The 27,166-nt window shown below is 46.5% G+C and overlaps 1 long non-coding RNA gene across 4 annotated transcripts; it reads left to right on the top strand.

Moving 5' to 3' along the window:
- Positions 1 to 1,955: 1,955 nt before the first annotated feature.
- Positions 1,956 to 27,088, top strand: LOC119518923. Of its 4 annotated transcripts, XR_005213882.1 has the most exons (7): positions 1,956 to 2,697; positions 3,095 to 3,253; positions 3,345 to 3,504; positions 4,438 to 4,663; positions 14,905 to 15,235; positions 24,718 to 24,850; positions 26,608 to 27,088. It is a non-coding gene; the product is annotated as an uncharacterized LOC119518923 (long non-coding RNA). The 4 variants fall into 4 exon arrangements; XR_005213880.1 differs by having other exon boundaries at positions 1,956 to 3,253; XR_005213881.1 differs by lacking the exons at positions 1,956 to 2,697; positions 3,095 to 3,253; positions 3,345 to 3,504 and having other exon boundaries at positions 3,830 to 4,663; positions 24,718 to 24,826.
- The last annotated feature ends 78 nt before the right edge of the window (positions 27,089 to 27,166 follow it).

Here is a 27,166-nt window from a genome sequence, read left to right as displayed (position 1 = left end):
GCTTCTGACCTGCCCAGTATGCAGGGGACACGTGTGTGAACCAGACTCAGAGGACTCTGGGAATGAGGTGACAATTCCTGCAGTCCCAGTTCCCGGCACGTGCCCCCGCTTTCCTCTATCTGAGGATGGAGAACAAATTGGTCCTCACATCTGCAGGATTTCAGGAGGTGACCAAGGTGGTCAAATTGGTTCAGGACGAGGCATAAAACAAGTGGCCTGAAGAAAATGTTCAGGGCCTTATGAGCTCCTTCCTGGGACTTATTTTAAGAAGCAAATCCTCAAGAAGGAAAAAACAAAATCCTGCATGCAAGATTTCCAGGGGGACTGCCATTCCCTCTCTGCGCCCAGCTTTCAGGTCTGTAAAATGAGGTAAGTGAGGTCAGGGAGCTGGGAGTCCACAGTCTTACCCCCAGCAAGTGCCAAGTGGTGCCAGGACTTGGAGCTCCTGCCTCCCAGTCTGGGCGCCATGGCCTCCTGTCCCAGCACTGGGCAGGCCAATGGCCTGGGGTCCTCAGACCTGCAGCTTCCCCTCCCTTGGGTGGTGCCCGCTGCTGTTTGCAGCTGCATGCCCAGACATCGCGGTCTACAGCCCTTCAGGAGGCCACGGCCTCCTTCCACCACTTCGGCTCCCACCTCTCTGCCTGGTTTACTAGATCCAGCCCCACTGGCCACATTTCTGTTTCTTAAACACAGCAAATGCCTCCCCTCTTCCAACCATTTCCATCCACAGTTCCCTTTGCCTGGAATTTGGCTGGTTCCTTCACACCCTTCACGTCTGTGCTCAAATGTCACTTTTCCAGAAGCATCTGCCAGGTCCTCCGTGCAGCAACGTGTAAAGTGATGCTTGGCTGAATGGGGCTGAAATCCAGTCCTGCTCGGCAGCCTGGCATGTGCCGCGCCTAGAGCTGCTGCCTGTCCAGAGGGAGAGGTGGCTTTCTCTTCGCCAAAGGCACCATCTGCTCACCAAGCCGTGTACCCCTCAACTGGGTCTGCCCAGAGAGGACACCTTTCTTCTGAATCTTACAAAGCCACTACACAGACAAGTGGGGGCACTCCTTTCACCCCACCCCACCCTGCCACCTGCATCTTCACTTCTCCCTGCATCACCTGTTTATTTTCTTGAGTGCACTTACAACCACCTGTCATGGTGTGGCTTGGTGTTTTTGTTTGTTTGCTTGTCTGTTCTTGCTATTGACTGTCTCACCCTCTCTAAGGACCCTTGCCTTCTTCAGTGCTGCATCCCCAGCCCATCGAGCAGAGACTGATCCTTAAATAGATGCCCACCAGAAGCCGGAAAGTGTGTTCCTGACCCTCCCGAACCCTCCCTGGCCGATGCTGGGACCCTCCCTGCTCCCCTTTGCTGCTGAGCCCGGTAAGCTTGTGCCACAAAGGAGAGGGCACTGGAGCAGGGGGAGGACCCAGAGGCTTTCCAAGGAAAGGGCATGGAGACAGGTTCGCCAGAGGTCAGGAGGCTGCTGGCTGGGCTGAACACAGCGGGTGGAAATGCTGAGTGAGTTGGAAAAATGTCTCCAGCAGAGAGGAAGGAGCAGAGTGAGCCTTGGAGACACATAAGGTGAAGTTACGGGGGTGAGTGAAAGCAAGCACCGCAGACCCGTGAAAGAGCCCACAGTCTGCATAAAAATGCCAGCGAAGGCAGACCTGGCCTCGCACTGGTGGGTAGCGTGCAAGGCCCGGAAGTGCAGGGCCGTGTTGCTGGGAGGGCAGCCCATAATACCTGCACAATAAATCATTGCACAGCCGGCCTGTCGCAGAAGACATGGCCCTCCAAGGGAAATATTTCCTGACCCACCAGTTCATCTATTTCACGGTGTTGTTTTTGGAATAATTGCAGGCATGTGAGCTGGCAAGAGCATCGTTTGGATATTTTTCTTGAGGCTGGGAGTGTCGGAACCTCCCGGGGCCCTTCCCTGCCACGGATTGCCTGGCCGGGTCGTGGCTGCTCCAGAGGAACGTTTCTAAGATTTCCTTTTCATGGCTCAGTGGGCCACAGTAAATCCAGAGTAATATTTTTCCTTGCAGGTGGACATATTCATTTTTTGGGTTGTTGTTAGGTCACACAGAGTCCTAGGAAGTGGCCTATTGTTCCAAGCTGGAAGGCAAAGGCGCGTAAGTAAGGAGTGGCATTCTTATTAGAGCTTTGATGAATGAAAGGCAATCGTGAAGTTGCTTTTGTTCTTACCTATGGGGCTCACGATTGTTAATCTATAACTTGCTTTATGGATTCAAACTTATTAATCATTTTAAAGCAAAATTCTATTTAATGACTGAAATGGAAAATGAGGCCTTGATGAAATGAAATGTCAATCTGGCCCCATTGGCCTCCCCGGCTGTGGCAAAGTGGCGGAATCTGGAGTTGCCTCTGCCAAGAGGGTTTGGGGGAGCTGAGGTGGGCAAGGCTGGGGAAGGCCGGGATGTTTCTCTCCACCGGGCAGAGCTCCTGGGTGGGCGCAGGCAAGGCCTGCCCTTCACCACGTTGGTGCAGCTACTGCCTCCCGGGAAGGTGGACCTGGCTCCGTTGCCTGCTCGGGACTGGAAAGCTGAGCTGAAAGGGTTCCGCCTCTCTGGCCAGAGCTCATCTTGAGAATTCTCGTTTCGTCTATCAGTAGGACATTTTAGGCTGCGTGAAATATTTTTTACCACCACGCTTCCACTTGGCCATCAGAGCACTCTGGCGAGGTAAGCAGGGCTGGGTTCACTGTGCCCCGAGGTGGGTGAGCAACCCAAGTGTGGAGTGGCCGGGTCATCCGCCCAGGTGGCCGAGCGAGGACTCCCGCCCAGGTCCCTGCAGTCTGGTGCTCCCTGTGGCCCCGCTGAGGGCTGGGCGGGAGCACCCAGGGGATCAGGCCTCGGGGCAGAGCAGCGGGGGCTCAGGCCCTCAGAGCTGACAGGGGTCCCCGTGGCTTCACAACTTGGTGGGAAACGGAGAAAGTCAGCCCTGGCCGCGCTGGAGAGAATGATTTAGCTGCTTTATTGCCCATCTCTAGAAAGGAAGGTGGGGCCTAGAGGAGCGTCTGGATGTGATGGGTGCTCAGTGGTGAGTGGATAGACGAGTGAATGAAGCCATCTATCTCAGGGTCCTTCTCCAGGAGCCCAGAGGACACCTTCTTTGGCCCCTGAGACCCATCTTGGCTCTTTCACCTCCGAGAGCTTTAGGTCGGTGGACCCGGGAGTCCTGTGGAGAGAGCACGGCCAGCACCTGCCGGCCCCAGCCAGCCCTGGAAGGAGGGTGCAGGTGGGCCAAGCTCCACCCCAGGCCTCCCCCACATTGTTTTCTCCAACTCTTAAAAAGCAAACCAGCAGGACAGTGGTTTGTGTTTCTTCAGAATCATGTAAAGCAATGGATACAGTTATTCTGCCAACAATTTGGGGGTGAGGCTTCTGGGCCACAGCTTGCGGTAGGCTCTGGAGACACCACAGCAAACGGGGGGCCACCATCCCACACGCAGGCCTGGGAGGGCACAGCAGAGAGAGCCGAGGCCAGTGGTGAGTCGACCCCCCTCCCCCTTTTCCTCGGGGGTCCAGTTGTCTACGGCTGCATAGTAGATAAAACAATGACTATTTATTATTATTTTCTTTCATGACTCTGGGGGTTGTCTAGATACTTCTTGCCTGGGACCTCCCAGCAGCTGCAGTCAGGAGGTGGCTGGAGCTGTCTGGAGGGCTTCTCAACCCATGTGTCTGTGGTCAAAGTTCGCCAGGCAGGGCCCACGGGGCTTCCCCTGCGGCCTCAGAGAGTGGGCTCCTGAAGTGAGTGTCCCCGAGAGCGGGCCGGAAGGAGGCCAGTTGCCTTCTGTGACCAGGTCAGACTCCATCGGTCACGGCGACCACAGAGACCCCCTTAGGAACCAAGGGAAGGGACAGAGTCCACTGCTTGATGGGGCAGTGGCAAGACCACGTAGGAGGCATATGTGTGGCCGTCTGGGGCAAGACAGTCTGCCACCCCCAGAGAGCCCAGGTGGAGGAGGGGCCTTCCTCCCCAAGCCTCTTCTTCCTCCCTCCCTCCTTCCTTTCTATCCCAGCACACGCCAAGCCAGGTTGGGTGGGAAAGAATCTTGTCACCCATTTCTCTGAGACACGTGGCATCTCCCGGTCCAGCCGGCCAGTGCACCTGCCGCCAGGTCAGCCCTGGAGGCCTGTGGGGGCCTCGGCTCCTCTGCTGTGGATTCAGAACAAGAAGGACAAATGTCCGTCCTAGCTCCGTGCCCCTGGGACAACCACAGCAGCAACGATGCTATTTTCACATTTGATGCTACCGCTTGTTAAGTGTTTGGTGAGCCTAGGCCTGGCTAAAGCGCTTCATGTTTATTTTCCTACTTAAACTCCACAGCAACCCAATGGGTGGGCATCATTACACTCTTTTTATAGATGAGGAAACGGAGGCTCAGAGAGGCTAAATAATCCATTGAATTCACACAGCTGAGCGGGAGAGCCAACTTGAAGTTTGAGCTGCATCTTTCCAGCTCCCCACTTACTTGACGGCTTTGATGCTCGGTTCCCTCATCCCAGACTCGTAGGGCTAAGACTTCCAACTGCGCCGGCTCCATCTGAGGACCAGGGTTACGGCAATGCTGGACAGTTGGCATGGGATGGTGTCCCGGAGGATACTGGTTGAGACAGCCCGGCTCTGTGTCAAAAGTGAGAGGTGAGTCAGGACCCTGCAGTGACTTCAGCTCCCTCCAAGTGATTTCCAGATGCTTGGCCAGCTCTTTGCTGCCTGTGCCCTTCCCCTTTTCCACCCGTCACCCCTGCAGCCTCCATCGTCTGTCGTCTGGGCTTCCCAAACCAGCAGGGCCTGCAGGCTCCTCCACTGCTCCCACCAGCTGGGGAAACAGCCTCGAACGGCCATGGTTTTCAGGGGGAAGTGCCATGTTGAGAGGGTCTCCAAAGCCAGGTTGGAATAACAAACTGTGTCTGGAATTTTATTCGGTTTTCTTGATTTTTCAGTCTTTTTTCTTCAAAGCTGATGGGTCATCGGAGGGGGGAGGAATCCATCTATGGGGTCACCTGTGGTGACTGGGCCAGCTAGACTTTACTCAGAGTCCTTGAGAAGCACACGGCTGGTTAATTCACAGTAACTGGTGGCTCCCATTGCCCCAGCACTGCCTCCTCCCCACCAAAACCCAAACCCTTCCTCTAAACCCTCCAGGGGCCATCTGTCTCACCATCATCACAGATAAAGTCCTCACACGGCCGACCACGTGGTTCTCTGGCCACCTCTTCAGTCTGACTTGCCTCTTCTCCTCTCCCTGGGGCCACTCCAGCCACACGGACCTTCTCCCTTTTCAGTCTTCAAGCCCACCAAGCTCAGCCTCACCTCAGGGCTTTATATGTGAACTTCCCTCTGCCTTCTCCATGCTGTTTTTCCCAAAGCTACCTCTGCTCTTATGTCACCTCCTCCGAGCAGACCTCCCTGACCCCCCTGCCTAAAGTAGCCACCCCTCCTCCAGCTGTTTCTATTCCCTTCCCTTGCTTTATTTTCCCTTGTGGCTTTTATTATGTATCACCACCTGAAATAACACTTCCATTAGGTTCATGTCTGCCTCCTGCAGCCCCTTCCTAGAATTCAAGGGGCAAGCGGGGCCAGCATCTGTCTTGTTCATTTCATGGCTGGAACATAGTAGAACCTCAATAAATATTTGGCAATGAATGAATGAATGAGTGAATGAATGAATGAAAAAAATCCTTTCTGGACATTGACTGAGGTTCTGAAAAGGAATCAAGAGGTGCCCAGGAAGTCATGGGTGGGTGGGGCCGGAGGAGGAAGGTAACTGGAGAGGGAGGGAGCTCGGTAGCCCTGCCAAGGGGGAGCCCTAGAAGCTGGGAGACCACAGTGGAGCCTCAACCCTTTACAATGCCAGGGTCAGTCCTCTGCTGCAGGAGAGCCCTAGGGCTTGGGGGATGAAGAGGCAGACCTGAGTTTTACATCCCAGCCCTGGGGCTTTCTTGCCTTGTTGGCTCTGGAACAGTTAATTAACCACTCTGAGCCTCAGTTTCCCCCTCTACCAAGTGGTATTCATAACAAGGCAGTTCTTGTGAGGATTAAACAGCAAGGTGTGTGTAAACCCCGGGCACTGGGAGTCTTACCAGTTCATAGAGATGATCATTATTACATTCATGGCCTCTGTCCTCTGGGAAAACTCCAGAAACCCAGAGCCCCTCACCCCATCTGAGGGTGTGGATCTGCTCATCAGAATAAGTTTCTCTTTCCTTTCAGATTTTACAAGAGTTTGCCTGCTTTAGGGGAAAACACAACCCCTGGCTCAGAAAATGTAGGCAGGGTCCTTGCTTGGCTGGGTGGCCTGGGACCCATCACCGAGCATCGCTGGGTCTTGCCTGCAGCATCTGCAACTCGGGACTAAGAGCAGTTCCTGCCCTTCCTGCCACCCCCCAGGCTGCTCGAAGGATTACATCCTCAGTCTTTTAGTCTAAAATTATGTACATTTCACTGGATCTTAATGATATATTTATTTCTACAAAATAGAAAATCATGCTTTAACTGTATATGCAGACCTACATATTCTGTAAATTATTGTATCTATTTATGGAATCTCAGCTATTTATATCCAGGGAGGTGGTTGGAGATTATGATGAAGAGAAGGGATGCTGGAATTAGGCAAGGCAGGTTCAAATCCCAGCTCTGCCCTTTACTGGGTGTGATCTTGGGCAAGTAGCATTGCCTCCTGTCCAGCTCAGCTTTCATCATCTAAAAAATGAGAAAACAATAGGATCTACCTCATAGATTTGGTTTGAAGATTAAATGATGAAATAGTATATATAGAGAGAGTACTTACCATGGTGCCTGGCGTAATGAATGCTAGGTTTTTAAAAAATTAAGATAACATGTACTTTGCAGAATTAAATAAACAGATGATGTTAAAGTGCTTTATAATTGGTAACGGTGTCATCAACATATCTGACTTTCCCCCCACTTTCCACTTCTCAACCAGGGGAGTCCCCTGCAGTTTTGGTGCATTTGTCCCAAAGCGACTGTCAGTCATTTCTGGAAAGATGTCTTCCTCCATCTCGCCAGCCACCCAGTCCGTTGGCTGATGGGCAGCACGTGCATCTGTAAACCGACACAGTTGGGCATTTGAGCAGCTCACTCTTTACGGGAAACCAGAAGCGAATCACCCTCTAATTTGTTGGTCTGGCGAGTTCAGATCTCCGTGATTTGTGACTTGTTGGAAGTTGTTTTTCAAAGCAGCGCTCAGCAGTGTGTGGTTTTGGTGGTGCGGGGAAAAGGATTTGTCCAAATGTGGGTAATTTGAGGAGCAGAGCCCCCCACTTCAGTCCTCGGCAGCTTCTCCAGTGTCACTGTGGACCCCCAATGCCCATGTTAGAATTGCGTTTCATGACCTGTGTCCATCCAGGAGGAAAAGTGGCCAGACTTTTCGGCCAGCTCTGGGGAGAACAGATGCGGTTCTATTGTTTTAAAACTATTTCTTCCTCCCTTACCTCCAAAGGATGCAGCCACATCCACACTGGCCCGGAATTCCTCAAGCCTAGGAGTGTCCCTGGGGGCTTAAATATCTTCCTTTTTTTTCTCCTCAAAGCTCTGAGGTAGCTCTGCCACCATGTTCCTGAGAGACCTGCAGAAACGCATCCAACTGTCCAGGGCCATCGTCCCCCTCCCTTTGAATCACTCTGGTGCTCCTTCCAGGCGTGGGTGACTGGGATGCTGGGCTGATGGGCTGCTGGAAATCATAAAATTGGAATCAGAGTCGGGGTAATCTTGGCCAAGTGCTTCACCCTTTCTTTGCCTGAGACCCCACTTTGGCTGGAGAGGCCGAACGGCAAGGTTAAGCGACATTATAAACTCTGGAGGCAGATGGCCTGGATTTCATATCCCGGCTCTGCCACTAACTGACCTGCCTCAGTTTCCCCATCTGCAAAATAGAGATAAAAATACTGCCTACCTCACAGTGGTGCTATCAAAATTAGCTAAGTTAATATTTGTCACAGTCTGGTGCCTGGTATACAGAAAGCAGTGTGCAAGAGCACTGCATCCTTGCTCCCCATTCTACAGGCAGGTTCAGGGTTGCAACCCACAGAGGGTTTGCTGGCTGGAGTGTGTCTCTCTCCCCTTCCTGTGTATGGATCTGCAATGGGCCTCCAGAGGCGCAGAATGACAGGCCAGTTGGGATTGGGTGGAAAACACATCATGAAAGGGAGAGCTACCCAGAAGCTGCCTGGAGATTTTCTAAAAGGTTCTCTTATTCCTTTCATTAGCTTCCAAGATGAAGGGTGGAAATCAAATTCAATAAGTTTAAGAGAGAATGCTGCTCCCTGGTAGAAGAAAATGGGCTTTGATGTAAAAAAGTCTTAAGTACGCATGGACTCTCTAGCTGTGTGGCTTTGGGAAAGTTGCTTAACCTCTCTGTGTCTCAGTTTCTGCATTTATAGTGTGAGGAACAATCCTTTCTTTTCATGGTTCTTGTGAGATTTAAATGAAGTGGTGCAAGTAAATATTTAGCACAGCACCTTTGTGATAAATTAAATATGGCCACAAAATCTTTCCACTCCTCCCATCAAGAGGTTGAGTCGGTTTTCCCACCTTTTGAATCTGGGCTGACCTTAGTGACTGGCTTTGACCAATAGGAAACAGCGGAAGTGATGTCATGTGATTTTGGAGGCAATGCTGCTTCCAGCCTGGATCTCTTGCAATGCTGCTCTGGGACTTCCAGGTAGGGAAGCTTGACTAGCCTCCTTAGAAGATGAGAGCCAAGCCATGTCAGAGAGTCATCTCAGCAGAGCCTTCCTGCCCCACTGACCTTTGCAGCTGAATATCACTCCAGGTATCGCAACTGGGACCAGGTGAAATGAGTAGAAGAACCACCAACCAACTTACAGAATTGTGAAAAATAATACATGTTGTTGTTTTAAGTCATCAGGCTTTGGAAGGAAGTTTATTACCTAGCACAGGCTGCCTGAAACTGTTCTCAAAAGAGACTGGTTACATTATAGACTATACATGTGAATACATAGACTAGCAGATGTGAAAGGCCTTTGAAAAATACAGCAGGCAATTTTAAGCACTAGCTGCTATTGTCATTTTTGTTGTGACGATGATGATTATTCATACTGATTAATTATAATAATAATATAATAATACAATAATCATTATTGTTTGATTACTTCTTATTTCCTGTCCACTGGGAGAAAACCACAGTCAGCTGGAATAGGCTCTGACAGGCTCAAACAAGCAGCAACCTTCCTTGCACACAAACATTTTAAAATCTGCCTTTTCATTTCGGTAATGGCTCGGCATCACTGCTTTCGGCCACCTGGGATGGCGCCACGGCTCCTATTAATATTGCCATACGTGGCAGTGCTGCAGCCGAGTGCCACGCTCCCGCTGCCTGTGTGGGGCACAGAGCCTATTTTTAGTGTTTTACATCTATAATTATGTATGTTTCACTGCCTCTCCAATGCATATTTGCTCTGGGGAGACGTTATGGTTATGTAATCTCAGTTATTTTTGATAGGGAAAATTGTGTTATACTGACCTGCTAGGTCTCATTCAGGCAGAGAAAACTGTCCAACTGTATCTTCCTCACTCAGACTCCCATGTAAGCAGGGGTGATTTTAAAAATGTTTAAGTGCTGGAAAGCACAGCCACTCACGGACAAATCAGAATGGAGCCAGCCGCTACATCACACTGGTGTTTATGGGCTGGATATTAGCTCTGCTCCTAAGGGACAATTTGGAGTATGAACCAATTTGTGATTTATATAAATTAAAGCTCCCCTCCAGGAAACCAACCACCTGGGAAATGGGGCAGAGTGTAGCCCAGGTCTTAACCCGGTAGCATCAGCATTGCTGGCTGCCTGGATCAATTCCCCAAGGGGTCAGGCCCTGAGCCAGGAAGTTTCCCCAAGGGGGCTTTCTACCCCGGAAGGAAGAGGAGCCAGCAAAGCCAAGGCAAAGTGAGTGGGACCCAGCTAGAGAGAGGTGGGGCCCAGGAACAGCAGGTGCACCAGGAAACCTGGGGAGATGCCACCGGGGAGCACGGGAGGAGGTCAAAGCAGGGAGACCAGAGGGGCAAGGCCACCGAGCGGTTGGCAGCAGAAAACACGTAGACATGGAGATCTCAGGCCTGGAGAAACCAAAGAGCAGAGAATGCTCCAAGACAGGCTCTTCTGCCTGGGGAAACATACAAACTTTCATTCATTCATTCATTCATCCATCCACTCATTCATTCATTCAACAAACATTGACGAAATATCTATTGTAAGCCAGATGGTGTCTTAGGTGCTGGGGAAACATAAACATTTCCCTCAACATCTAGCTTACCTACATATTAAACATTTTTCCTACATATTAAAATATTCAAGTAGAAAACCTGGAAATTAGAGAAAAGCATAAAGAAGAAAATAAACCTTTTGGTGTATCTTGTATGTATCCTTCTTATTTTGTATATAATATATATTTTTAACCTTAGAATTAGGATCATATGTTATAAATTATTTTTTCACTCAGAGTTATATTGTGAGAAGTTTCTTGTACCATGAATGCCCTTTCTGAATATGACTTTTGATAGAAACAGAGAAACATGTCCATCTTAGGGACATGCAGTAAATTGTATAACCAGCTCCCAATTGTTGGTGATATATACTGTCTCCATATAAAGACGTTTATATACAAAAAAGTTGTCATTGATTTGCCATAAATCATGCCACTTAGTATTTATAACATAAACAAAAATAATCTGGATAAAGAGCAGAGGTCTCTCCTATTTGAGAAGTATATCAGAGCATAATGAGTGAGGGTTATAGTATCATAGCAAAGAACCTTCAATTTGCTCTAATTTGTACAAAAATTTTCGAACTTATGAACCCCTAACACCTTGTTTTAACTATTATTACTGCAGAATGATAACCCGCATTGGCAAGGGTGCAGAGAAATGAATACTTACATATTTCTGGTGAGAGTTCAAACTTCCATTGTGCTGAAAGATGTAAAAATGTTCAGACCCAGCATTTCAACTTCTAAGAATTTATGTTAAGGAATTAATATTAGAGATGTGTACAAAGATTTATGAAAAACAATATTTATATCAGCATTATTTTTGTGCTTAATAGATAGTAACTTCTAAAAATGGAAGCTATAATTACCCATATTATCATCATCATTCCTTTTCCAGCCCCATCTGGCTTCTAGAATAAGAATATTATAATTAATATATTTATACATTGTGTGTCATCTCTTTCCAGAATTATTTTTTGACACTTGCATTGTTTCATAATCGTGTTAACTGCAATTATTGGGAAATTAACTTTAAGTTTTTTGGTTCTCTGCTCGGCAATGTTTCCTTTATTCTGCTTTTCCTCGTCTCTGAATTATTTATTTTGCTTCATTTTTCAGCCACCTGGAGTATTTCTTTGATCTTTTTTTTTTTTTTAGAAAGTAATAGCCATGGCATATGTTCCAAATCCTTTCACATAAGATTGCCCACATATAGGAATGGCAGATGGCTGCACGTACAATTATTACTTCCCAATCTCATTCCTTTGTATGTCCTTAGATTTTGATACATTTTAGCCTAGAGTTTACTAAGACATGCAATGCCTAATGGAATTTCTGCCTTCCTTCTTCAGTAGGTACTGTAACTTGAGATTGTCCCCACAGAAGATTTATATAGGATTTATGTAGGATTTAAAAATCCCATATAAATTTACAGAATTTACATAGGATTTAAAATTTATCCTTGAAATTCCATTTTTAACCCAAGTTTGTCTCAAAGAAACTTCGCATGTGTCGACAAACCTTCTCTTATTAAAGGGCCATATAATCTCCGTCACAAGTACAGTTGTGCTGTTTTAGTATGAAAGCTGCCATAGACAAAATGCAAAAGGAGGGGCTGTGTTCCAATAAAACTTTGTTTACAAAAACAGGGACAAAGTCTGCCTTTAGACGCTAGTGGCACAAGTCAACTCGGGAATTTTCCATCATACCTTTAATTACTGTTTTCTTGTCTGTTTGTTCTGTTGTCACCATTTGGTATTTCTCTTCCATAGATATTTGATCCTTAGCATCTAGCTTCCTTTCTTTTCCTTTCTCTTTTCCTCACTTTTTTTCTCATTATCTCTATTTCTTCTCTCCTTTTCATTGATTTCTGGGAGAGTTCCTTGAGCTCAATTTTTAATGCACAGATTCTTTTTATCTGCTCTATTAAATCTGCTCTCTATTGCCTAACTGGCAGTAGCAAATTTCCATGATTATGTTTTTCATTGGAAAAGGATTTCAAAGTTTTCCATTAAAAGAAGCAAAGTCATCTCTAATCTTATAGGGAATACCCATATCAGAGATCATTTTTTTTTCCTTTTTTTTTTTTTTGGTATAATTTTACAGCATGGTGGAATATTTATCTTGATTTTTCAGAACTAGTCCCATTTCTTAAATCACAGAAGCTTTTCATCTGTCTCTTAAATTATCTTTCATTGTACCTTCTTGCAGAGGGTAAACTGAGATTAGAAATTGAGATTGGAATTCTTATTGAAATATTTTATTCCCACAAGGAAAAAGAACTTGTCTGTCTATTCCACATTTTTTGTTTTTCTAGTTTAGGGGTTCAGTTGGCTGTGATGAGCAAGAACTAAGCCCCCGGTAAGGTAAATATAAAACACAGAAATTCAAAGTTCACTGGTAATTTCTTTACACCAGATTTGAGAGCAGGTGACAGGGCAGCAGCATCTGAAGTCATCTTTAGGACTGAGACCTGCTCACCCCACTGTTTTATACCTCTGCCAGTCCCTCTCACCTTCAGCCTCTGCTGCTGGAAAATTTCAGGTGAGAGTGCCATTTGTTGTCATATGACAAGGGAGTCTACCGCTGCCTCCAGCGTTTCTTTCAGCTGTGACTATAGTAATGGCCCTAAATGAGGATGTCAAATACCTTCTCTAGCTGGCACCCTGCTCTCCTTCTGAGTCCTCTCCGCAGTACCTGTTCTTGGCTTCACATTCTTTTTGTGGCATGTGGAGGCAGCTTGCTGGTGCTGAGGCTGTTTCTTGTGTGGGGCAGTGGGACAATTCCCAAAGTCCTTGAATTTGTCCTATACCAACAGCTCTGTGGTCCACCTTAATAAATATCACAGTGCTCCAAGTCTGGGAGTTTTTCAAACTGCTTGGGAATCCCTTCCATTTCTGATTGGGCATCCCTGTGCCTGCGTCAGGCTGCACCTGATTCTGTCACTCAACCACCTTCCTTCTCCATCCTATCTTTTAAAAAGATCCAAGTTTATAGTTCATCCATGCCTGGTTTTTTTTTTTTTTTTTCACTATAAGAGATTCTTTTTCCACTATAAGAGATTCTTTTTCTTTTTTCTTTTCTTTTTGAAAAGAGAGAAAGGGGAATTAAAAACCGGCAAAGATAAACTCAGATTGTTATCTGGAAATAAAAATCACAGTTTCTTCTTGATTCTTTCTGACATCTTGAATTAGCAATCTTGGAAAATTTTCTCTTGCTTCTTGCAGTAACTTCATTGGAAGCCACCTGTGGTCCCTTTTTTGAACAGTTCTAACTTCTCCTCTGCCCTGTGATTTTTCTTTGTCTCCGTCACTAGGCGTTGTATTGGAGATTGTGTGGGTTCCTGTCTGAATCATCCATACCAGGATGCTGGGAGAAGAAAGGGTTTAAATTCAGTGGAGTTTTTCTTTGCTGACTCAAAGATCCAGAAACTGAAGGAAGAAAGAGTTAGAAAAGGACAGGGTGAGAGAGTTCACCCTGGAGCTAGTTGTAGCAGGAAGTTTGGACTTCTACTTAAGAGTTCCTTTTCTCTGCTTGCTATCGGGTCTGGGGTCTTTCTATTACACAAAATCCAACTCAGACTGGGTTAAGTGGGGAAAAGAATTTATTGCTTCAGGAATCTGAAAATCAAGGGATGGTTCTGTTTTCAAGTAAACTGGATTCACAATACAAAGTCCTTGAGAAACCAGCTTCTTGGTTCTGCTTTCTGCTAAGCTTCCTTCCTTCTCAGGTTCATGTTGTGGCCCCTGAAACTTCTGGGTGGTAAACGGGCAGTGTCAGCTCTGGCCTCAGTCTCCCCAGTGCAATTCAGTAGCCTGGAGCTTGGGTCTTCCCCATGGTTTCCCACTAAACTTCTTTATACAGTAACTTTATTGAGATATAGTTCACACACCATACAGTTCAACCATTTAAAGTACAAAATTCAGTGGTTTCAGTATATTCACCAAGTTGTGGAACCATCACCACAATCAATTTTAGAATATTTTCATCACCTCCAAAAGAAACCCCATAACTATTAACAGTCATTCCCCAATTTCCCCAGTCCCCAGCCCCAGGAAACCACCAATCTACTTAATATAGATTTGCCTATCTGGACATTTTCTATAAATGGAACCATACAATATATGGTCTTTTGTTATTGTCATCTTTCACTTAGCATATAATGTTTTCAAAGTTCCTCTATGCTGTAGCATATATCAATACTTCATTCCTTTTGATGACTGAATAATCTTCTCTTATATGGATAAACCCCATTTGTTATATGTTCATCAGTGGATGGACATTTGGATTGTTTCTACTTTTTTGACTACTATGAATAATCTGCTGTGAACATTTGTCTACATTGCATGGGCTTTCATTTTCATTTCTCTTGGGTATATGCCTAGGATGGAATAGGTTAACCCAATATTTAACCTCTTGAGGATTTGTCAGACTGTTTTCCAAAGCAGCTGCACCCTTTGCAGTCTCCCCAGCTGCCCCTCACGCCCCGCATCCGGCTGCTGTTGTGAACCACCTGTAATTTCCTCAATGCACCGTGCTGCTCTTGCTTCTATGACTTTGCGCAGTGCCCTTGCACTTCTGCTCCCCACCCCTTCACCTCTTACCATGTTCTCTTCTCCACTCTCCTCATCCTTCAAGGCCAAATGTGGGCAGCGGCCATGGAAGATGCTGTTCTTGAATCCCACTGCCAGCTCCACAGCCATCGGGCCTTTGTGCAGCAGAACAGCCTTGGAGTCCTCGAGCCTACCAGCCTGCTTGGCAAACCTGCTTACGAGAAGATCCTCAGGGTCACAGCAGCAAAACCACCAGGGTCACCATGAAGACCTTAAACCTTTCCCTAATGGAAACCAAAGATTCCACCTTGTCTAACTCATTTTCCCTGTGGTGCTTAACAACCCAGCACATATGGAACCTCGGGCTGCTTACCACAGTTTCTCCAGCTGCAAAATGCAACAGGACATTTTCCCAGGTAAACCCCAAGGCCCCTTTTCCCCTCTAAGTTTCAAGATTCCAACAAATATCTTACTTCAGGGTCTATACTAAGCGAAGTCTGACCTCACATTTCCCCCTGACCCTTCCTCTCTCTCTCTCTCTCTTTCTCTCTCTCTCTCTCACACACACACACACACTTGGTGACTATTCCTGGGAAACCATCGGTGCTCTAAAGGAGTGGCTTCCAGGTGAACACTATTCACAAGTCACAGCCCTGCAGATGGAGGTTCTGGGAGGGGGTCCCCAGCAAGCTGTGTGTCCTACCTGCAGAAGAATGAAAGGTTGGGTGCCTGCAGGATGGGTAAACAGACCCATACATTTGCTACAAAAAGAGAAAGAAAGAATGAAAAGAAGTATTGATTAGGTGGCATTGAAATGCCTGGGGCTTCAACAGACATTCAAAATTGGATGCATTGCTCAGGATCAATAGTAGGTTTTATGCTTCTGACCTGAAAAGTGCCAGTGCTATGTAATTTAAACGCAGACAGCTATGAGTACACCTCCTAACATCTGGTCTGCTTTCCTCATGTACTGCTGGCACATCTGCTTGCTGCTCCATGGCCATTTTCCTTTTGGCCAGAAGATGACAGTGGACAAATAGTAGAATTTTGAGGACTGTAGAATCAATTGTTTCCAATACTGTTTCTTCAGTGGTAGCCTGGTGGAACAGTGTCGAATGGCTGGGATTGAACCTCTGGGAAAGGATGGCTGAGGGGCAGGAGGGGTGTGGGGTGCTGAGTTGGATATGAAGGAGGGAAGGCTTGCATGCCCACCCCTACCCCATGCCCGGACCCATGCTGAGTGCACTCCCAGGGGCCCCGCTGTCTCTGTAGCCCTCCTGTGAGGGGGGAGGCTCAGAGGAAGAAACATAGTTGCTCCTTGGTGTTAATGCGGGTTTGGCTGCAGCCACAGGGGTGGCCAGACGATTTTTAGGGGGACATTTGTGCCTAGGCTTTTTCATACATGCACACATCCACGCGTGAGCACACACAAACACACGCTCATGCATTCTCATTTTCATTGTCAGGGGAACAAACAACCAAAGAGTGTCACCTTTACAGGTATGGGCTCTAACTGCCTGAGGTTCAATCTTGGCTCCACCATTTAACAGGCTGGGGTTTGGACCAGCTACTTAGCTTACCTGTGCCTCTGTTTCCCCATATGTAAAATGGAGATAATAATAAGATCTATGTCCTAGGGTTCATAGAAAAATGAAAAGGGGTTAATACAGGTAAAGTGTGGCAGGTAGCAAGCCCTCAATAAATGTTTGCTCACTTGAGCACCAAGCAGGCAGGCAGCTCTAAGCAAAGAAAGTCGCTGTGTCTCAAGCACCAGCAGCCAGGTTTATGTGCTGATTTTGACTGAGATGTCAGTTCAGTAAGGTGGGGGTAAGCCTAAAGCCGTCCCTGACATCCCTGGGGTGCCATAAAAGCTGAAGCTTGGTGCCAGCTTCCCATCGGTGGATTCCGGCCTGATGCCTTCGACACCCCATCCCCTGCCTGCCTCAGCTCCCCATTACCTTGACCAGGGCCCCTCAAGGTACCAACCAGAGCACAGCAGCTGGACAAGTCTGTGGCTTTTCTCAGTGCCCCAGCTCCCACAACCCCACGGGGACAAACTTTGTCCCGTCCATTCTCACTTTGTTGACAGGCACATGTGCATTTGTTTGGCAAAGTTGTACAAGGTTCTTTCCCTTAATTTTGTGGCAGGGTAAGACGGCTAATCTGTTTTGACGTGCTATCTAAACGGCCCTCAGATCAGTATACGGAAGAAGTCATCCATAAGTCATGTCTTTTATACACATGTACTGGTGTGTACAAGAGAAAGAGTTATATTGGCTGCAAGAGGCAGGATAATAATGGCCATTATTATGGCGAATTCAGGATCGCCACATTCACTCCACATATCAAATCCTCTTTCAATGAGGCCAGTTCCATCAGCTGTCAGATTCTATTAAATATATCCCTCAGCCCTACTGACCAGCTGACAGGAGAGAAACTCAAAACCATACACCCACTATTAGCATTATAAAATGTGAAATCAGCTGGAAGGAATGATAACAGAACTGAAAACAGAAGAGATGAAAATCTGTAATGCCCTTATGTCCTCCTAAATAGAAACCCCAAGAATTACAAATCCACCCATAAAATACCAAATACCGAGGTAAAAAACAAAACAAAACAAAAACAAAGAAAAAAACAAAAGTTGTCCCGTCGTGTGCTTCATAACATTTAATGGTTCCTTGACCTTTTGTTAATGCGAGATTTGCATAAATGTTTCATGAGGTTAATACAATGCATGCACTGAAATGTTTATTAGGCAACATCTGTGCCGTTTTCCCAGATAATGCAGTGTTTCCTTCAAGTCAATGAAATATACCCTATCATAAGGTTGGTTTTGTTCAAATACTCCTGGAAGGGCTGTGGTCGTATTTTACACTTTTGCAGATGCTCTGGTCCTACCAGAGCATTTCTTAATCAGGCAAGAGCTGGCAGTTGATGCACCCTAGAAGAAGAAGCAGAGGTTCCCTTGGAGACAGAGTTCGGTTGCCCAGAATGGTTTTCCATTTCTTCAGTCCAACTTTCTGAGTTTGGGTTTACTTGCTGGGATATTGACTTACTACTTAAGAAGGAAAAATTAGATCTGTATTTACAAAGTGGGTCAAAATGCCTAATGGCTTTGTGCAGCTATAATCCTATCATGCTATTCGTTCCATATGGGGCTCTTTAAAGTAAAAAAAAAAAAAAACAAAAACAAAAAAGAAAAGTTATGAGACCAATAATTTTTAATGAAACTTGGCTTCGTTTATAAGCAGGTCCAGCAGATGAGACAGCAGCCCGAGCTGGAAACACAAATTTTCTTCTTCCTGGCCCGGATGAGAGAAAGCATCATTTTAATTAAAGAAGACCCTAATGGAGATATGTTTTATATTATCAGTTTTACACAAGTATGGATTTAGGCATTGTCTCTTTCACCACGTATCTCTAAGCGAGTCCCCCACTTTCTCTGATGGATGTATTGGGCCATTTTGAATGTGGGCACCTTCCTGGCCCTGCTTTTTTGAGTTGGATTATTAACTGAAGGCATTAATAGAAGGTTGTTGAATGTTCTTGTCTCCATAAAAATTCAGAAAGATTCTGGGAGTAAAGGATGTCTCCAGAAAATGAGGGTGGTGAGTCTTTGTCCATAGATATCATTTTTTGTGGGGCTCCTAAACCTCAGCACTACTGCCATTTTGGGCCAGATAATCCTTTGTGGTGGGGGGCGTGCCTGCACATTGTACGCTGTTTAGCAGCACTGCTGGCCTCTACTCACTAGATGCCTTTAGCATCCCTCTCCCAGTTGTGACAACCAGAGATGTGTCTACATATTGCCAAATATCTCTTGGGGAGCAAAATTGCCCCCAGTTGAGAACCACTGATTTAGCATTTTCCAATCTTTGGACATTTGTATACTGTCATATCTGTGTGTCCTCAGATAATAATAATCTGTGGGATTATTTACTTAAGGACAAAGGTGACATTTCTTTTAGGTATCATCTAACTCAGCTTGTATCTAATGGTCTGGCTCTATCTGTGTCGGAGACTCCCATGTGCTGGAACACAGAGGAAGAATGCTGGTTGTAAGTGGTGATGAGTGCAACCAAATAACCGTAGACTGAGAGAGCCATGGAGAATCCTCTTGTCCCCAGCCTCCTGCCTTCAGATGTGACAGCTAGCTCCAAGGAGAATCAGTCCTGCCTTCACAATCGCTAAGTCGGGGAAGGAGGACCTTCCCAGTTACTTCCTCCTCATCAATGTTTCTTATATCACTCTGTTTTATGTTCTCTGGAGATTTTACTGCTATTTGAAATTTTTTTGCTTATTTATATGTTTACATTTGTCTTTATTGTCAATCAACTCTCTTCCCCACTAGAATGCAAACTCCATGAACCCAAGGCCCTTGCTTTCCTCAAGCGGCAATATGGTCGTGTCACCAAACTCGAGGGCTTCAGTGTTAGACTGCCAGGGTTGAAACCCAACGTCTGCTGCTTTCTGGGCCACATGACCATGGGCAATTGTTGAGCTTCCCTATGCCTCAATTTCCTCCTCTGTAAAATCATAAAATCAGATAAGTCTCATTCCTGTCTGCTGGGACTAAATGAGATAATGCTTACCACGTAATAAGTACTCAACAAATATTAGCTATTAGCATTTACCACTATAATTACAACACCCATGGTACTCTCTGGCACAGGAAAAAACACGATATATATATTAGTGAAATGAAGGAATGAATGAATAAGTAAATGAATTAATTCTCTTGTGCCATCTCTGTTTTTAAATTCTTCCCTTTACAGTTGATAATTTGCTATCAACTGTAATTTTTTTTTTATTTTTTTAATTTTCACTAGAGTTGGGAAACAAAGGTCTAATCAAATGTTTGTTTCTAAGCAAGAAATTAGAGCAGTCATATATAGGTAAAAGGTCAAGGCTTGGGAACAAGGTACCCTAATAACTTTTCTTGGAAACACCCCATTTGGTAGCATGTTTTCCCTGAGGAGCCTCCATTCTCTACGAGGATGTCATCGTTTACTGAAACTGAACTTTGCGCTGACGCAGACACTCCCTGCCTCAGATTTGTGGGGATCTGTCCATGTCCCAGAGCAGGCACAAGTTGGAGAGGGACAACAGCAAGTGGGATTCGGGGTGATGTGGCTCTGAAATGGAGCGGCCAGGCCACCGGTGCCTAGGATATCTGCCCACCCTCCTCCTGGCATCCACATGGAAAATCACCATTTGCAAGAAATGTGCTCGATCAGGGAAGAAAAACAGATGCAATTATGCCGCTTATAATGAATTCTGAAGGAAACAAAGAATTTAAGAAGAAAAACTCTGGAGATGTCCTGGAGAGGACGCATAGCTGATCAAACATTTGAGTGGATCGTAGGAGGCCGTCCCAGCCCCTGAGAATGCGTGGAAAGAAGCACAAGTACTCAGGAGCCCGGCAAACACAGCCCGACTTTTATTACATAAATTACACGGTCTTCTCAGCTTCCACTAGCATCAATAATATCAACTTGTGGACAAATGGTTCTCTCTGGGGAACAGGTTCTGAGACTCACACCTAATCTTCTCTCTTTGAAGTATCCAAGGGCTTAAAGGCATGCGTCGATATCTGGGGCCTCTGGCCTTTGTGGGAGGGCCGTGAAGGGGTCCTGCTCCGAGGAGAATGGGACCACCGGTGTCCACATCCCCTCCCTGCCGGTTTCCATTCCGCCGGTTTCCAGGCTGCCCCAGACCGCCACCTGCCCACACCAGGCTAAAAATCCCAAGGATCTCTCCAGCTCTACCACCAGCTGTGTGCAGATCTACTTCAAGAGAATGGGCTGAAATGTCTACCAATTTCTTAAAGATCTGTTATGGTATTTGTTATGCCATAAGATATGGAATAGTATTAAATGCATTCTTTGAAAATTAATATGAGTGATGGATTTATCAATACCTTCCTCTGTACTCTTTACCTGTGTTTCCCAGGTGCATTGCCAGTTCTCATTGCCAGCATTTAGCATGGGCGTCTTATGTAGCAGGCTGGGTACAGAGCACTCTGCAGGCTTCGTCACACGTGTACTTCACATCAGTCCCATGAGATAGGTATTATTATTCTCATTTTATTGGATCCAGACCCTATGTTTGTAACCTATGAGCTATTAATAGTTTTTGTGGTCAAGTGAGTTTATAAAACTTGGTGTTAACCAAGATTAACAGGTTTTGTTACTGTGGGAGTTCTCAAGCCTTTGAATATATTTCTATCCATTAGGAATCTCTAAGAACATATTGGAATATATAATTTCTTTTGCCCAAACATATTTTAACCATGGAATTCTTTTTTGGCCCGTGCATTTCCAAGGATCACTGTTCTCCAGGAACTCTGCTAAAGAGGGTTAGACCCCAAAGACGCTGGAGGCTCATCGTTTTCTGGATTAGACATAACAGCACAAAGCTGATCATAAATTTTTTTTTTTTTTGTAAAATGGATCATTATATTCCTACAAACCACTTTCAAAACTGCAAACATCAGAATTGAAAACTTGATGCCAAACCAGGCTCATGACATGCTGTATAGCAAGTAGCAGGAATGTAGGAAAACTTGGCAGAACTTTTCAATGCTTACAAAAGCTCTCACCCCTCCCTCATCTTACACTCTAAGCAATTTCTAACCTATAGGATCTTCTTCCATGCCTGGCCTTTCCCACCAGTCAGAAGAATCTCTACACTCTTACCCCAGAGCAGGGATCAGCAAATTATGGCCCACAAGACAAATTTGGCCCACAACCTGATTTTGTAAATACAGTTTTATTGGAACACAAGCATTCTCACTCATTTCCAGATCATCTATGGCTGCTTTCACATTACAACTGCAGACTTGAGTAATTGTGACAGAGTAGCCTGCAGAGACTAATATATTTACTATTTGTCCCTTTAAAGAAAAGGTTTGCTGACCTCTGCCCTAGAGTTACATATTTACAATGGTTATAGAGCCTGGCTGCAGTACAAAACTTCCCCAGTAGGGGCCACTGCCTAATATACAGCGTTTTCAATTTGAGGCAACCTACCACCATGACTTATCCACTCCTTAAGTTCAGAAATTCTGTGGTGTATATTGTCTCCTGTGGGGAGAAGGGAAAAGACACCAGCATGTTTTGAGCTATGGCTATTGTTCCAGTTTGCTCATGCTGCCTTTATGCGAAATACCAGAAATGGATTGGCTTTTATAAAGGGGGTTTATTTGGTTACAAAGTTATAGCTTTATGGCCATGCAAATGTCCAAACAAAGGCATCAACAGTAGGGTACCTTCACTGGAGAACACCAATGGCTCTGGAAAACCTCTGTTAGCTCAGAAGGCACATGGCTGGCATCTGTTTGCTCCTAGGTTGCGTTTCAAAATGGCGTTCTCCAAAATCTCTCTCTAAGCTGCAGCTGCTCTGATGTCCTTCTGTTTGTGAGCTTTTATAGGGCTCCAGTAAACTAATCAAGTCCCACGCTGAATGGGTGGGGCCACACCTCCATGGAAATAATCTAATCAAAGGTATTACTCACAGTTGGGTGGGTCATGTCTCCATGGAAACAACCTAATCCAAAGAGTCTAACCTAATCAACACTAATATGTCTGCCCCCACAAGACTGCATTGAAGAACATGGTGTTTTGGAGGACATAATACATCCAAACCAGCACAGCTATGTATCTGGAAAGGAGCACATGTGGCTTCATTTGCAGCAATCTGGACAGGTCAATATGACCTCATTTTACAGAGAAGGAAGGACATTCAAGGAAGTGAAGTCATTTGAGATTACACAGTATAGAATCAGAATTTGCATCCAAACGTCTCCGATTCGGAGGGCAGGCTTGGTTCAAATCCTAGCTCTATCACAGACTAACTTTGTGACCTGTGCAAGCAGTCTCACTTTATGCCTCTCTGTCCTCACCTGTGAAGTGGGAAGGAAAATAGTATGTTCCTCTTAGGGTTGTTATGAGGAATAAAGAAAGATCTCATGTATAACTCTTGGAAGGGTGTCTAGCACCTTAAAGTCATGGAATAAAGGTTAGTTGTTAGTGTCCGATGGGGAGGGAGAGGGAAGGATCAAGGATAACATCTAAATTCCTGGCTTGCACAAGTTGGATGGTACATTTGTCTTTTCACGTATAGAGTGAACCCCCTGAAGGATGGGGCTCTTTCCCTATTTCTTCTGTACCCCCCAGAATGCTTTGAACAACACATCCCATCAACACTGGCAAATTGAAGGCAGAACTGGGGGGAGAGGACTGTCAGAAACATGAAATCTCGAACTCCTGAAGTTGTTGATGGTAAAGTTGATGTGAGGAGCTTGGTCAGCATGAGTGATTGACTTTTGCTTCGACTTCAGAGGACTGAGCCTGTGTCTGGTATTTCAGTTATCTACCATCTCAAATTTAGTGCCTTAAAACAACAACCACGTATCATCTCTTGGGATTCTATGCATTGACTGGCTTGGTTGGGTGGTTTTTCTGCTCAAGGGGCTGTTGACTGGAGCTGGAGTCATCTGGGAAGTCAGCTCTGCTGGAACAACCTTGATGTCTCCCTCATATGCTGGCAGTTGGCACTGGCTGTAGGCTGGGGATCCAGTGGGGCTGCCGAGCAGAATGTCTTGACTTTCCACTGCATGGTCTTTCCATTTGTCTTAGGCTTCTTGCAGTGTGGCAACTTGGCTCCATGAGAGAGAGAGCAGTAAATGTCCTCTCAAGGTCTGAACTCAAAAATCAGATAGTTCGTCTGCTTCCCACTGGTCAAATCCAATCACAGGGACAACCCAAATTCAAGAGGATGGGAAATAGACTCTGCCTCTCCAAGGGAGGAATGGAAAAGAATTTGCTGCTGTCTTTAATCCACCAGACCTAAACTCCTTAGACCCCTGCCTCATCTCTCCCTGCATCTGTTCGGCTATAGCCAGTATGATCCTGCCCAGATGGGATACTCCAATGGTTTTGTGTGGTGACCCAAGACCTAAAGTGCACTGAACATCTTAATGTTTTCCAAATACAGACTGTTCAGGATCCAAGTATTATCACATTACCACCCCTCTTCCTTGAAACTTCATTGAGCTTCCTAAGGCTTGAGCTTCAAGTTTGAGCTCTGTTTCTTCAGGTCTTCCTGAAGAAATCCAATTGAAAAACACCCAATAACTCTACTTGCTCTTAGGGTTTCCATTTGGGGCCACCTCCTCCAGGAAGCATTCTCTGCTTTACCCTAGTCCTATTAGCTCTCTCAGCTTGTGGTTCAATGCCATCCTCCCACCCACTCAGTCATTGCTTTTAAGTTATCACTAGCTGCTCACTTATTGCAGACAGGAGGTTTATTGGGAGTAGAAACTGTGCTTTATTCTCTGAAGCAAATCAGAGCTCACACAGTTTCTGGCACTGCTTGGTGCTCAATAAATGAACTCTCCCCACTGACTCTTTCCCACCCTCCTGCTCTCAGAACCTAGACCATCAAGAATGCTAAAGTTTGAGGAATGGAAGGAGCAAGGCTGAGAGGAAGTCAATAGGAACTCTGTGGGCATGGGGCAGGGGAGTTTGAGGACAGAGGTAGAAGCTAAGATCAAGATAGCAAGTAAAGTGGGTGGCCTGGCTGAGCCAGGAATCTTAGATAGTATCCACTCATGTTTAGGCCCTTGCAGCGGTCCCAATGGCTTTCCAAGCTAGAGCAAAGACTTAAACTCCAAAAAATGTTTTTATTCGCATCCTTACTCATTGCGATGGCTCAGAGACTCTAGCTGGGAAGAAAGGGGGTTGCTGGAAGGTCATGTCTTTGTGCCCCACCCCCCAGAATTGCTCTTCCAAAGCAAACACATGTGAGTTTATAAAGGTGGGTTCATAAAAAAAAGAAATCAGAGGGAAAGCAGTGACTCTAATAATGCCTCCAATCCTTTATACTTTTCCAGAGCCATCTGGGGTCTGACACCCCACTCAGGTTGGGCAGCCCACCCAGATGACAACTGGATTCCAAGCCGAGGAGAGGGTGAAGCCTGCAGCAGCCCTCCTGCTCAGCAGGTCTGTAACCCCCAGGCCCAGGAGGTGAGTGTTAATTCATAATAGGCTGCACCTGGCTGAGCAGGCAGCCTTCTCCCCACACCCCCCACCCCCGCACACACACACCTTCTAGGCCCTACAGGCAATGCCCAGGCTGCATCCTTCTGGGGACATTGGCCTCTGGCCTGTAGGTTCCAAAGCACCTCCTTGAAGTCCTTCTCTCTGGGTTTTAAACAAAACTGTTGCTTTTCTATCCTGCTTTCCCCCACTTCCTCCCTAATGATATGTTGCACATCCCCAGCTCAGAGCCTCGACCTCTTACCTCTTCTGTACAAAATACAATTGTGTGTTTCCAGCACTCCTTGCCTCCAAGATCCCAGGGCAGAAGAGAAGAGGGTCTGAGCTGTAACTTTTGGTGGGGGTGGAAGGAGGGGCAGAAACAGCAAAAGTTGACTTCCTGAGCTTCCCAGGCATGGCAGGCACACACCGACATTTGTCACACGCAGATGAATGTGCTATTCCCAACATGATAAATTTCACATCAGTTCTGCTGACTTGGGCTTACTAATTGCCCGATAGCATTTTCTTTGTTAAGCTTCACCGTGATCATCACACTTTTTGTTGAACTGACAGTAGAAATATTCTGCCACCGCAGATCCAAATCCAGCCAATGCACAACTGCCTAATCTTTCATAACTGGGGTACGTGCAGGTGCCTTCATCCAGGACCCCGAGCTTCCCATCCTGGAAACTGATCCCTCAGGAGGCCTCCCCAGGGCTGTCATTCCACCCAGCTCCAGAGAAAAGCTGTTCACACTGCGCTGTGTGTGTCCGATGCTCCCTGGAAGTGGGCAGACCCAGCCTGGGCACAGTAGTTGGTGGCCCTGGGCAATACTGTCCTGAATCTAGAGGCGTGGATGGCTGAGGCTCAGGATTTGCTTTGGGGCCCAGCAATCTTGTTTATTAAAAACCATAGCAACTGCAGGGGCCCTGGGAGGAGAGCTCCCACATCCACATTCGTCTGTTCTGTCCCAAGGCCCTTCTGGAGGCATCTTTGGTTTTAGATGGCCACGTTCAGCTGTTAAATGACACGCAGGGAAAGGAGGGTAGCGTGGCCGCCCCCAGCCGATTAGAACACAACTGGTGTTTTTGAGGGTAAGAGGAGACCCTCGGAAGATGGGGTTGGCTTCCCTGGAGGGGTGGGGACGGAGCGACTGCAGGGAGGTCTCCGGTCCCCAGTGCACATGCCCCCTCCCAGCAACGACAGTGAGGGGGGCTGTTATCAGCTGAAGAATTCCGCCAGCCAGTCAGGGCCGCATTCCACATGGTGGCTGGGCCTGGCCAGGCCGTCTCGCCAGAACAGGGGGTTCTTTGTTCCCCAGGAGCGCTGCTTGGGGATGGGGGACCCAGCGTTGGTGCAATTATGGGATTTTTTTAAAAGGTATAGAAATTGTATCTCCCATCTTGAACCTCGGGAAAATAAGCTGAGGAAGGGAGCTTGAGGTTGGGAGAGGGGCAGGTGGGGTCACTTTTGTGGCTGGCATCTCCTCTTCCTTCAAGTGACCCCATAAGCCACAGGCCTTCCTGGTGCAGCAAGGAGCCAGCATTGGGGTCACCACGCTATGACTAACTCTTCCAAACCAGCTCGCCTTGCCTTGATGTCTTATCCTCCGAGGACTCGGAATCCTCAAGGCTTGGAGTTTGGAGCATCCTTATAAGTCATTGTATTTCTTTCCTAGGGCAGGCCTGACAAATTGCCTCAAACTGGGTGGCTTCAAATAACAGAAATCTATTCTTTCACAGTTCTAGAGGCCAGAGATCCAAAATCAAGATGTCGGCAGGGTTGTGCCTTCTGAAGGCTCAAGAGAAGACTCCTTCCTGATCCCAGCTGCTGGTGATGCGGGGCAATCCTTGGAGAATCCTGGCTGAGAGCTGCATCACTCCCATCTCTGCCTCCGCTTTCACAGTTTTCCTTCTCATGGATCTCTGCATGTCTGCGTCTTCATCTTACAAGGACATTAGTCATTGGATTGGGCCCATCCTAAACCAGTGTGATCACATCTTAGCTCATTTCATCTGCAAAGCCCTATTTCCAATTAAGACCACATTCTAAGGTTCTGGGAGGACATGAATTGGGGGGAGGAGTCACTATTCAACCCACTACGGTTATCCGTCCTTCCATCTATCCATCCCTCCACCATCCCTCCATCCGTTCATCCACCCTTCTATCCATCCCTCCACCATCCCTCCATTTGTCCATCTATCCATCCATCCATCCCTCCATCCATCTGTCCATCCATCCCTCCATCCATCCTTCCATCCATCCCTCCACCATCCCTCCATCTGTCCATCCATCCATCCT

This window comes from Choloepus didactylus, chromosome 22 (assembly GCF_015220235.1).
Source record: "Choloepus didactylus isolate mChoDid1 chromosome 22, mChoDid1.pri, whole genome shotgun sequence".
Lineage (NCBI taxonomy): Eukaryota > Metazoa > Chordata > Mammalia > Pilosa > Megalonychidae > Choloepus > Choloepus didactylus.
The sequence above is the reverse complement of the archived record's forward strand: the minus strand, read 5'-3'. Positions and strand labels throughout refer to the sequence as shown.